Here is a 13,955-nt window from a genome sequence, read left to right on the forward strand (position 1 = left end):
CAAAACAAAAGCAACTATGCCTTTTTATTTAATGCTGCACACGTTCTACTTTCACACTTTTCTTAGCTTTGTACTCTTACTTTCCTGTCAATTTGTTTCCTGCAACCTTCTCCATTAGGCAACAGTTGGGATCCTTTCATCCCCTCTCCCCTTTATTTATTTATTTATTTATTGTTTTTTAACTGATGTGTACATTCAATTAACCGATATTTAGTGACCTAATGAATGAGTTTGAATTTTATTGGATTTCTGTCTACGTATTCTCAAAATCTGTAAAATAACTGTACTCTCTGCAAACAGCTGCAGGTCTACTGAGCAGCACCTACTACATCAGAATAGAACAGGAGGGATTGTGGGTTGGAAAACTATGACGTGACACTTTGCCCTGCAGTTTATGTTGCTATCAGAGCTGATGGAATGCACTTTGCCATATACAGCACATTTCGCCAAGGATTGCAGACACTGCATACTGTGGGGTGAAATCTCTTCAAAGGGCTACATGAAGTGGCAGTCAAAAAAAAAATCACTGTGGCATTATCACCTGAGTGTTAATGCCTGCCCTTTGCACAGCAAGGAAACAAGCTCTAATGCAGCGTCGTTTAAATAGACTAATTAGCCAGCACTGCTGTTTTCTGATTGAATTATATACAGATAGTATTTCATCCAGGAGCCTGGTGTGTTAATATCACCCAGATTAGTGATACCCTGTAAAACATTTGAATCAATGTAATCCTCTGCCTCTAAAGGATTTAGCATCAATGCTCCAAAGCAGTTAAAGGATTGAAAACGTAAAGTAGAAATGGAAATGAATATTTAGCAAGACATCTCTGTTACCAGTTGATAATTAAGTTTTTTTTAATTACATGCAGCCCACTAGCAGCATGGTGGTGTAGTGGTTAGCACTGTCGCCTCACAGCAAGAAGGTCCTGGGTTCGAGCCCAGCGGCTGGTGAGGGCCTTTCTGTGTGGAGTTTGCATGCTGTCCGCGTGGGTTTCCTCCGGGTGCTCCGGTTTCCCCCACAGTCCAAAGACATGCAGGTTAGGCTAACTGGCGACTCTAAATTGACCGTAGATGTGAATGTGAGTGTGAATGGTTGTCTGTGTCTATGTGTCAACCCTGTGATGACCTGGCGACTTGTCCAGGGTGTACCCCGCCTTTCGCCTGTAGTCAGCTGGGATAGGCTCCAGCTTGCCTGCGACCCTGTAGAACAGGATAAGTGGCTACAGATAATGGATGGATGTAGCCCACTAACTTATGTAATTATTTATTTATTAACTTATTTAAGTTTATCTGTATCTAGCTAGTGAGATAAATAGAATATTTCTGGCTCTGCTGATGTGCACATTGACTATGTAATGTGCTTCTATATCATGCTATTGATATGCTAATGTTTCATATGTCAACCTGAATCAAGATCCCTCCGTTTTTTTATTCTTTAATGATGATAAATAATATATAAGGGTTTTTTTTTAATTATTTTACCTGAATATTTTTTATAAGTTATTCATGTCTCCACTGAGGATGACACCATGCATGTGCATGTTCAATTGCATCTAACGGACTAATGATTGAACAGTCAGTTGTTTGGAAATCAAAGAAAGTAAAATGCACATTTTCATGCTGTTAAACACCTTATAACATTTTAACACTCTTGACTATTGCAAAAACAACAGTAACTACAGTCTGTTGCCCTGAGAAAATACCTACCACCTGCTCCTTCTCTCCCCACTCCCACAAAAAATCATGAAACAAAAACCAATGCTGCATGGACTGAAAAAAAAAAATCTCTGTAGATCAGAATCAGGAGGTCTATTCTTGAGGCCAGGATCTTTTGTCTTTTCCGTATTGAAAGCATTGTAAAATATAGAAATATAACAGGGGAAAACCATACTGTATTTGCAGATCAAATATAAGACTAGCATGCAACGCTGACATTAAAACCCATGCCTGTACAAAATAACAACTTTTAAATAGTTGTCCATCAGAGTGACCATTATGCATGAAAGGGTTAGGTTGCTTTCCACTATCTTCTACAAAGCTGGGAACAGAGCTCCAATGTTCCCCAAGGTGACTCATGTCCTCCTCAAACGGGAAGCGCTCAGTCAGTGCGTTTACATACACATAGAGAAAATCGAATTTCTGCTGTAGCGCAACTGAAATCGAAGTTCTAAATGCCATGGAAACACCTTAGCTCAGCTGAAATCGAACCGAACTGGATTTCTCGTAATCGAGCTACGCGACCTAGATTATGCGATTGTAGTCGAGCTACTTAGTGCATGTAAACCCTATCAAGCTACGTAGTCGAGCTACTTACTTCAGCACTGCCCCTTCCGGAAGTGACGAGTGACGAGACCACAAGCGGGAAACACAACAGCCTCGGTCGGCATGACAACAGTAGTAGTAGCGAGCAGCAGAAGAGGTCAGGAGGAACAACATCTCTCGATGTTGCTGTCCTCGTCATCGTTCTTCTTGTGAACACGGAACTGATAACTTTGTTTATACTCTTGAATAGCTCTTCTTCATGACGACAACCGGAAGTGTATCAACACGATGGGGCGTGTAGCGCCACCTGTGGCTCAGGTGCACAATGTACCTCACACAATAGCTCGATTTCCTTGTGTGCATGTAGGATTGGATTTCTCTGGCACCCCTGCTGGGACCCTTTGCTCGATTACCGACAGCAGCTCGATTTGGATGTGTATGTAAACGCACTGAGTGTCTTTGACAAAATGCTGAAACATTGTGTTAAAACTGTCAAACGACCCCTGATATTACCAGAATTTCAGCTTGAATCAATGGCCTTCTTATGATATTGGGGCCAGGGATGTTGCAATACTTTCCCATGAACTGCAAGGATCATTTCTCTAAATAATTATGAATGTATGGATAATCAATATATTAATGAATGCGTCAAGGTTTATTGTATTCATTTATATCACTTCCCAATCATAAAACACTTTTTTGTTTTCTATTTGTCTTCTAATCTGATCAAAACTAATTGTGCACTACTGATCCCAAACTTAGTATAACATGAACATAAAACTAAGGGTTCTTTTACATAAGAAATGTTTAGAATTGACCTGTAATGTGATATCTCCCTTGCTGCAGTTTTTTTTTAGGCAGGTGGAAAGCTGGGAAGGTGAAAACGCAGCAATTGCTGGGTTTCAGTTACATGACTGTTCTTAGTGGTTTTACAGGAAGTGAAATAGCTGGTGGTCTAAATGGCTGCCGTAGTGCAAACAACTAGCGATAACTTATCAGAGTATGGTTGTAATTTAGAAGCCACTGCTCGCTTTAGATATATTCAGAAGTTTGCTATGTGCAATGGAATCGACCCCTACAGTCTGGGAAAGAAGGATTTGTCATATGATCTCGAAAACCGCCCTTGAGTTGAGTTCCCCGACATCTTGAACTATCTGGTGTTGCAGACGTCCTTCTATACCGCAAAAAAGATGAAAGCGTGGAAGAGTATGGAGGCTTACAACTTTTTTGTATGCGGCTGGGTAAAGGACCTCTGTATCAAGTCACTGCTGAATGAATCTTGTATTGTTTTTGCCCGTGTAAGTACAGTACCAGTCAAAAGTTTGGAAACGCCTCTAATTCAGTGTTTTTTCATTATTTTAAAATTTTCTGAATTGTAGATTAATACTAAAGTCATCGATATTATGAAGAAATATATATGGAATTATTTGGTAAACAAAAAAGTGTTAATCAAACCAGAATATGTTTTATATTTTAGATTCTTCAAAGTAGGCACCTTTTGCTTAGATGACAGCTTTGCACATCTTGGCATTTTCTCAGTCAGCTTTACGAGGTAGTCACCTGGAATGGCTTTCAGTTTACAGCTGTGCCTTGTCAAGAGTTAATTTATTGAATTTCTTGACCTCTTAATGTGTTTGAGACCATCAGTTGTGTTGTGAAGAGGTAGAGTTGGTATACAGTGAATGGCCCTATTTGAGTACTGTTCTAATCCATATTATGCCAAGAACTACTCAACTAAGTAAAGAAAAATGACAGCCCATCATTACTTTAAGAAATGAAGGTCAGTCAGTCCGAAAAAGTTTGGGATGAGTTGGACCACAGAGTGAAGGCAAAGCAGCCAACGAGTGCTCAGCACCTCTGGGAACTCCTTCAAGACTGTTGGAAAACCATTTCAAGTGACTACCTCATGAAGCTGATTGAGAGAATGTCAAGAGTGTGCAAAGCTGTAATCAAATGCCGCTTTTCCACTACCAACGCGGCTGAGTTGGGCTGAGCCGTGCCGTGCTGAGTCGGGCTGAGTCGAGCTGAGTGGGGCTGTTGGAGTTGCATTTCGACTACAACCGCACTGAACTGTGCTGGCTGGAAGTGGGTGGACACATTGGGTGGAGTTAGCGAAAGTGGGTGGACGTCAGGTGATGTCGTTAGGCGGCGCAAACAGTGACATCAGTGACCTTTTAAGCGGTAGTCTCACGACCCAGATAGTAAACAATAAACATGGAGGACATGGAGTCGTTAGTGTTGCTGGTCTTGGTGCTGTGGCTTGTTGTCACCGACAATGCCAACAGATACTGGCAAGAGCGTATAGATGAGGCGAGGCGCATAAGGCTTCAGAAATTCTCGTAATTCGTAATTCTTCTTCTTCCGGGTTTACGGTGTTTACAGATCCCAGCGTGCTCGCAGGGCGTGTGTGGGCATGTGAGGACACTCCTCCTCACCAATCAGTGCACAGGGGAGTGTCTGCTCACGCCCCCAGCCTCACTCAGCTCGGTTTGGCTCACTTCAGCCCCACTCCAAAACCGTGCGAGTTTTGGGTGCTAAGCAGGGCTGAAGCGAGCTGAGTCGTGCTGTTCTTAGATAGTCGAAACGCGAGCCGTGTCAGGCTGAAGTGAGCTGAAGTGAGCTGAAGTGAGCTGAAAAAGGGTAGTGGAAAAGGGCCAAAAGCAAAAGGTGCCTACTTTGAAGAATCTAAAATCTAAAACATATTTTGGTTTGATTAACATTTTAAAGTTTACTAAATGATTCCTTACGTGTTGCTGCATAGTCTGGATGACTTCAGTATTAATTTACAATGTAGGGAAAAAAAATAAATAAAAACATCAAATTTGAAGGTGTTTCCAAACTTTTGACTGGTACTGTATGTTCTTTTTAAGCTTTTCATTCGCGTCTTTACAACAAAACTCTGCAAGTTGAAGTGTAAACAAACAACAGTTCACTTGATTCCCACTTGTGTTAGCTCTTATCTCTCAGGTAAATCATTCACAAAGATCATCAGAAACCCCTTTAAAGTCCTGGATCTTAGTTAAACAAGATGGAGAAGTGATCATGGCGCATTGTAACTGTATGGCTGGGTAAGAATTTTGTTGCGAGCTTCATGCATATGGACTTTGTGAGGAGTAAACAAAGAAACAGCTGGGGACTTTAGCATTTCGTGACTTAAAAAAAGTACCGTAAAATAACAAAACATACAAGCAAGAAAAGTACTTGGAAAACACTAATGGCATAGCTGAGAGGGATATACAAACCTTTCACGAAGTGATCACTGCAAACTCGAGCATGCTTCGACTCAGCTCCCTTCGATTTCAGTGAGAGGTTCAAAAGCCACCTTTCTCGATGTCTTTTTGTGAAATCCTGTGTTTGTTCACCCTTTTTTATTAGTTCATGGGGAACCTTAAAGAAACTTTTATCAGTTTCACGGTTTGACTGATTCGAACAACCTAAAACAACGCAAGCGTAAGGCATTTTTCATGCGAGCAATGCACCTTCTCCGTACAAATGCTTTGTCAACTGAGCTTTGGTAGACCATCAGCTAAAGTTTTGAATAACTAATGAGGCGGATGTGACGTCACGTGAAACCCAGCAATTGCACTCGGGTGTGGACCAAAACAACTGATCTGGGGTGGGTTTCCCAAAAGCATCGTAGCACAAAGATCATCATTCAGTGGTAGAGCGAGCATCACAACGAACACTCTCTCTCCTAGTTAAGACGCTCTTAGCTTTAAGAGGCTTTTGGGAAATCCACCCCAAAAATGTTTACAACAGTTAACACATTTTCTCTTTTTGGCTTGACCTCCCCTCTCCCACTGTTTTCTCTCAAATTAGTCATGGCCAATTCCCAACCACCAGACATGTCTCCCGTATTACACGATAACTACTAATCAGGGAGAGTGAAGGTCATCATATGCTTCCTCTGAGGCATGCGACACCAGACGACCGCATCTTTTTGAACTGCTGCTCATGAACCGTCAGGGGAGGTATAACACACTCAGAGGAAAGCGCTATCCACCTGCATGAGGTCACAGATGCCCATGCTTGACCAGTGTCGCTGTAATTGACAGGGGAGAGAAAGTATGCCATCCCTCCCTCCCTCCCTGAGAGTACAGGCTAGTTTTTCTCTCTTGAGCTCCTGGCTACTGATGGCTATGGCATCATCAGGATACAAAGTAGAGATCTCCAAATGATAGGTTGAATGTTTTTCTGCTGGGCCACTCAGGAGACCCTGGCTTGACTTTTAAAGTCTCTGCATTGTCTTGGCCATTTCTTCCACTCCTTAGGAATGGCTCCCTGTGCAGTTAACTAAGAAGTTGTAATACAGTGGAGCAGGATAAATGTAGCACAAACACATTTTATTCTCACCACTCACACCATATTATGCATGCAGGCCTTTTTGTGTTGGCTTGCAGATAATGCATCAGCCATCTCCCATGCTCTCCCATACTTTCCATACATGGAAAATAAATAGGTAATTAAGTCAGTACCATTATGATTATCTTACACAGAGTGTGCCTGGCTTGCACTGCTTTCCTCAGAAAAGTATTCATCTTTTACTCTCCTGAGTGATGGAGGAACCACCGAGAGCACAGAGAGGAGAGGAGAGGAGAGGAGAGGAGAGGAGAGGAGAGGAGAGGAGAGAAGAGAAGAGAAGAGAAGAGAAGAGAAGAGAAGAGAAGAGAAGAGAAGAGAAGAGAAGAGAAGAGAAGAGAAGAGAAAGCTTCTCTTGAAAACTATATGTGGGAAATGTGGCATAGTGAAAGAACCTCTGGAGATCATCATAAATAAATTAACTCTTTAATACGCAATTATGTGCTTTCCTCTGTGACATTTACTGCCCGTCTTAATGCACGATTTCAACCCATATTCTCAACAACCACCATAAATAAATTAATCCAGTAATATGCTGTAGCATACCTCTGTGATATTCACTGCTTGTCTAAGCTGCTGTCCATGAAGTCAGCTGGTAATAATTGTCCATTTATATTTGATTAGAAGAAATAAGACCCTCACTGTGGGCAGACAAAGAATCAGTGACATAATGACTGACAGAACAAAGCTGACCTCATGCAGGGGCGGATCCAGGAAAATGGGAACGGGGGGGCATCAACCCAGCAAGGCTGGGGGTCCGGGGGCTGCCAGAGGCCCCTAGAAGCTCTGCACTTTTTAAATGCCCGGAGGTGCATTTTGAGCTGTTGCTGTAAATGAAATATCTTAAAGAAAATTACCATATTAAAAATGTTTTACAAGTAGGAACTTTCAAAACCGGCGGCACGGTGGTGTAGTGGTTAGCGCTGTCGCCTCACAGCAAGAAGGTCCTGGGTTCGAGCCCTGTGGCCGGCGAGGGCCTTTCTGTGCGGAGTTTGCATGTTCTCCCCGTGTCTGCGTGGGTTTCCTCCGGGTGCTACGGTTTCCCCCACAGTCCAAAGACGTGCAGGTTAGGTTAACTGGTGACTCTAATGGCCCTTTTTCAGCTCGCTTCAGCTCACTTCAGCCCGACACGGCTCACGTTTCGACTACCTCAGAACAGTATGACTCAGCTCGCTTCAGCCCTGCTTAGCACCCAAAACTCGCACGGTTTTGGAGTAGGGCTGAAGCGAGCCAAACCAAGCCGAGTGGGGCTAGGTGCGTGAGCAGACACTCCCCTGTGCACTGATTGGCAAGGCAAGTTTATTTATATAGCACATTTCATACACAGTGGCAGTTCAATGTGCTTTACAGAAGTAAAAGCAAAACAGTAAACAATAGAAAATAAAATTACATAAAATAAATGGGGAAGAAAATTAATAAGAATTAAACAATAGTAGAAATAAAATAATAAAATGAGATAAAAGTTCAATTTAAAAAAAAACAGCAGAATAAAATAGAATAAAAGTTAAGTAAAATTTAAAACATGGAGAGACTGTAAAAGTAAAGAGTTTAAAACATGTAGAGATGGCAATATTAATAATTCAGCAGAAAGCATCTGAAAACAGCCTGGTCTTTCGTCTAGATTTGAAGCTGCCAACAGCAGGAGCATTTTTGATGTCCTCTGGCAGTTGGTTCCATAGCTGTACTGCATAGTAGCTAAAAGCTGCTTCACCACACTTTGCTTTAACAACTGGTTTTAACAGTAAATTTTTCTGCTGCGATCTGGTAGATCTGATTGGGTTAGGCCGCTGCAACATATCAGAGAGGTAATTGGGCCCTGTACCATTTAGAGATTTGTACACCAGCAGCAATGCCTTAAAGTCAATTCTGTAGCTTACTGGAAGCCAGTGAAGGGACCTTAGAAGGTGAGGAGGAGTGTCCTCACATGCCCACACACGCCCCGCGAGCACGCTGGGATCTGTAAACACTATAAACCCGGAAGAAGAATAATTACGAATTACGAGAATTTCTGAAGCCTTATGCGCCTCACCTCATCTATACGCTCTTGCCAGTATCTGTTGGCGTTGTCGGTGACAACAAGCCACAGCACCAAGACCAGCAACACTAACGACTCCATGTCCTCCATGTTTATTGTTTACTATCCGGGTCATGAGACTACCGCTTAAAAGCTCACTGATGTCACTGTTTGCGCTGCTTAACGACATCACGTGACGTCCACCCACTTTCGCTAACTCCACCCAATGTGTCCACCCACTTCCAGCCAGCACGGTTCAGCGCGGTTGTAGTCGAAATGCAACTCCAACAGCCCCACTCAGCTCGACTCAGCCCAACTCAGCACGGCACGGCTCAGCCCAACTCAGCCGCGTTTGTAGTGGAAAAGCGGCATAAATTGACCGTAGGTGTGAATGTGAGTGTGAATGGTTGTCTGTGTCTATGTGTCAGCCCTGTGATGACCTGGCGACTTGTCCAGGGTGTACCCCGCCTTTCGCCCGTAGTCAGCTGGGATAGGCTCCAGCTTGCCTGCGACCCTGTAGAACAGGATAAAGTGGCTACAGACAATGAGATGAGATGAGACTTTCAAAACCATTTTATTAGTCACTGAAAATCTGATATTGTCAGAGTTGCAGGTATATGCATAGAACATAATTACAACTGATATAGGGTATATTTATAAAAGTTACACTGTCATATAATGCATTACCCCATGACACACTACAGTGTAGTACACTGACCACAAAACACTTTATATCAATAAATTATTACTATTTTAGCAACTGCAATCTGAGCTCCTGTTCAGGACATTCAGTGTGTGTGTGTGTGTGTGTGTGTGTGTATATTAGGGGTGGGCAAAATTATCGATACGGCGATATATCGCGATACTTTGTCTTCCGATTCAATATCGATACTCAAAATTTGAATATCGATATTTTTTCAAATATTAAATCATGTTTCAGACGGGTTGTAAATCCAGTACGACTTCCGCACCTCCGCTCCGCAAGGTGTCGCTGTGCCGCTACCTCACTGCAAGGCACTCTTCGTCTTCTCTTTTCTTCCCGGTGGTTGCAGTGAGGAAAAAAAAACAAGCAAGCATGGCTGTTAATGTAAACCTAGAGACGCTGCCGAACTTTAAGGCAGATGTTTGGAGGCACTTTGGATTCCAAAGGAAAGGAGAAAAAAAACAGTGAGCTGGACAAAGAGTACGCACTTTGCAAAACCTGTTTCGCTCCAATTAGTTATTCAGGTAACACAACAAACTTGCGAACTTACTTAGCACGACACCACCCCGACATATTAGCTCAGCCAGAGCCACTGAAACCCGACCCGAAGCAAACTACACTGGACAGCGCCAAAGTCCTCCCATCTACTTCAGTGATGTGTGACTTACTGTAACTGTGAACTTAATTTTGTCATTTAAGACCAAAGGCAAGAAGTTGCACTTTATTTTGCATTTTCAATTTTAGTGTGTGTGAGACACTGCATTTTATTTTGAGTATTTACTCAAAGTTCAGAAGAAACGTGATTCACTGAGGTTTCAATTCAGTTTCAGTGTGTGGACACTGACCCACACTGCACTTTGTTTCATAATCGTGCTCAGGGAGACTAAGATGCACACTGCACTTTTCAATGTGTTCCAGACAGTGTGTTGTTCCTGCAAATATGTTGTAACTTGCGCTTGTATAGTTACAATAAAATGGCATGGATAATTAGAATTACATTGTTTTGACTCAGTTTGTCCCATGAATTATCACTATCATCTGATGTACATACAACTCGGATTTTAAGATGCATAATGCGTTTACATTTTTCAGTGAACTATGTAGAATATCGCAATATATCGCAGTATCGTATCGTGACTCAAGTATCGTGATGCGTATCGTATCGTGACTCAAGTATCGTGATGCGTATCGTATCGTGAGGTCCTTGGCAATACCCACCCCTAGTGTGTGTGTGTATATATATAAGACAGTGAATATACCCAGGGAAACTGAGGGAATGTAAGTAGCCACTTAAGACAGAGCTTAATACCGAGATAACTATAAACAAAGACTGCAAGAGCTGCATGTCTGTAATATAAAGTCAGTAACTGCAATCTAAGCTCCTGAGTCTAATAGACTGAAATAACGATACAGTGATCGTGTGAGTCGCATGTGAACAAGTCCTGTAATAAGTCTTGGTTCCTAAGACTCATGGGATTAATAAAAAGCATCCTTCTTGGGTGCTTTGTAGCATACATATTAATAACTTTGTCATAATCCAGTTTAATGTCTCTATGGACGAACAGGAGGGTGCCGGTACAGGCTGAGCCTATAATAGGCTTTTCAATACTTCTCAATCCGCCAGTGCAGTGTCTTTCTCTGACCACGGGCCTGGGTAGTTTACCGCATTTTGAACAGCCTACAATTCTAAGACCCAAGAATGGTGAGATAATATATTGTAATGTGGAGGAAATATTACATTATAAATGTTGATAAACATAAATTCAGGAATTACTACTTACATTTTCTTGATGATAGAAGCAGATTTTCTTCAGAGCCGTTGCAAAAATCAACATCTTGGACAGACCAATCCAGCCGCTGTCGTAAAAATCAAAGTGAGGCTCACCCCCAAAACAGCACGTGTCCCATGTACATACACAGGGTATAGTGAGTACAGGGATACCCTGCTAATGAATACGAACAGTAGCTGGACAGCTGATACATGTGTGTGTACGCAGTAAACCTGCTGCAGTATCTTATCATTTTGGCTTGTGAACATGCATGTTCATGATACCATAAACATAAAAGGATGGTGCACACCCTTTACTTGTAGTCTACAGTGCAGTCCTGGAATACAGTATGTTATTATGTCAATGCACAAAGTTCCAGCGCCCTGTTAAAACCCAGCAGGACTCGCCCTGCTTGCTTTTCACTGCATTCATGTCATGAGCGAAAAAACCTCAACTAGAACCTACTATTAAATATAAATGTATACCATAAACTCTTCAGCTCAATCCCACATAACAATTTATTTTGTTTATTTTTAAACCTTGTTAATTAAACAAAAAACAGCATGCATATCTTGGTATCTGCAATACTAAAACAATTTTTTTTAATCTGGGTGCCGGGTGCTTTGGATCCTGTGGATAATTTTGCAGGAACCTGTTTTTTTTTTTTTTTTTTGGAGCTCATGTGGACGGAAGCAGTCGGTCAGATATGAATCCCACTGGAGAACAAAAGCCCACGTGGAGGAACTTCAGAGAGGACAAGGCAGGATTGGTCAGAATTCCTTTGCAATTTACAGTATCAGTTACAGTGGTGCTTGAAAGTTTGTGAACCCTTTTGAATTTTCTTTATTTCTGCATAAATATGACCTAAAACATCATCAGATTTTCACCCAAGTCCTAAAAGTAGATAAAGAGAACCCAGTTAAACAAATGAGACAAAAATATTATACTTGGTCATTTATTTATTGAGGAAAATGATCCAATATTACATATCTGTGAGTGGCAAAAGTATGTGAACCTTTGCTTTCAGTATCTGGTGTGACCCCTTGTGGAGCAATAACTGTAACTAAACATTTCCGGTAACTGTTGATCAGTCCTGCACACCGGCTTGGAGGAATTTTAGCCCATTCCTCCGTACAGAACAGCTTCAGCTCTGGGATGTTGGTGGGTTTCCTCATATGAACTGCTTGCTTCAGGTCCTTTCACAACATTTCGATTGGATTAAGGTCAGGACATTCACTTGGCCATTCCAAAACATTAACTTTATTCTTCTTTATCCATTGTTTGGTAGAACGACTTGTGTGTTTAGGGTCGTTGTCTTGCTGCATAACCCACCTTCTCTTGAGATTCAGTTCATGGACAGATGTCCTGACATTGTTACCCTCCCCAACCACTCCTGGTTTTGAATGGTTTTGAATTTCCTCCATTTCTACACAATCTGTCTGACTGTGGATTGGTGGAGTCCAAACTCTTTAGAGATGGTTTTGTAACCTTTTCCAGCCTGATGAGCATCAACAACACTTTTTCTGAGGTCCTCAGAAATCTCCTTCCACAGACATGTGTTGTGAAGCTCAGACTTTGATAGATCCCTGTTCTTTAAAACAAACAGGGTGCCCACTCACACCTGATTTTCATCCCATTGATTGAAAACACCTGACTCTAATTTCACCTTCAAATTAACTGCTAATCCTAGAGGTTCACATACTTTTGCCACTTACAGAGATATATTGGATCATTTTCCTCAATAAATAAACAACCAAGTATAATATTTTTGTCTCATTTGTTTAACTGGGTTCTCTTTATCTACTTTTAGGACTTGTGTGAAAATCTGAGGATGCTTTAGGCCATATTTAGGCAGAAATATAGAAAATTCTAAAGGGTTCACAAACTTTCAAGCACCACTGTACTGCACTTACCAAAAACAGTTTAGACCAAAGACTCACTTGTTCTGCAGTTTACAACTTCACTTGAATGCTGTTGGCTTGAACCAAAGACCTGCTGCTGTAATCATAAAAACTGTAATTCATATAATGTACTTCATTTCAACACATTGACCACTATTTGACTATCCACACGTACACTACCATTCAAAAGTTTGGGGTCACCCAGACAATTTTGTGTTTTCCATGAAAAGTCACACTTTTATTTACCACCATAAGTTGTAAAATGAATAGAAAATATAGTCAAGACATTTTTCTGGCCATTTTGAGCATTTAATCGACCCCACAAATGTGATGCTCCAGAAACTCAATCTGCTCAAAGGAAGGTCAGTTTTATAGCTTCTCTAAAGAGCTCAACTGTTTTCAGCTGTGCTAACATGATTGTACAAGGGTTTTCTAATCATCCATTAGCCTTCTGAGGCAATGAGCAAACACATTGTACCATTATGCCGCTTTTCCACTACAAACGCGGCTGAGTTGGGCTGAGCCGTGCCGTGCTGAGTCGAGCTGAGTGGGGCTGTTGGAGTTGCATTTCGACTACAACCGTGCTGAACCGTGCTGACTGGAAGTGGGTGGACACATTGGGTGGAGTTAGCGAAAGTGGGTGGACGTCACGTGATGTCGTTAAGCGGCGCAAACAGTGACATCAGTGATCTTTTAAGCGGTAGTCTCACGACCCGGATAGTAAACAATAAACATGGAGGACATGGAGTCGTTAGTGTTGCTGGTCTTGGTGCTGTGGCTTGTTGTCACCGAAAACGCCAACAGATACTGGCAAGAGTGTATAGATGAGGCGAGGCGCATAAGGCTTCAGAAATTCTCGCAATTCGTAATTCTTCTTCCGGGTTTACGGTGTTTACAGATCCCAGCGTGCTCGCGGGGCGTGTGTGGGCATGTGAGGACACTCCTCC

At 42.0% G+C, this 13,955-nt stretch overlaps 1 protein-coding gene across 1 annotated transcript in view; it reads left to right on the forward strand.

Annotated features, from left to right (window-relative positions):
- Positions 1 to 13,955, forward strand: part of grid2 (glutamate receptor, ionotropic, delta 2) — a 1,182,816-nt gene that overhangs the window by 375,335 nt on the left and 793,526 nt on the right. The window lies entirely within an intron of this gene.

The sequence above is a fragment of the Neoarius graeffei genome, chromosome 10, assembly GCF_027579695.1.
Source record: "Neoarius graeffei isolate fNeoGra1 chromosome 10, fNeoGra1.pri, whole genome shotgun sequence".
Classification (NCBI taxonomy): Eukaryota; Metazoa; Chordata; class Actinopteri; order Siluriformes; family Ariidae; genus Neoarius; species Neoarius graeffei.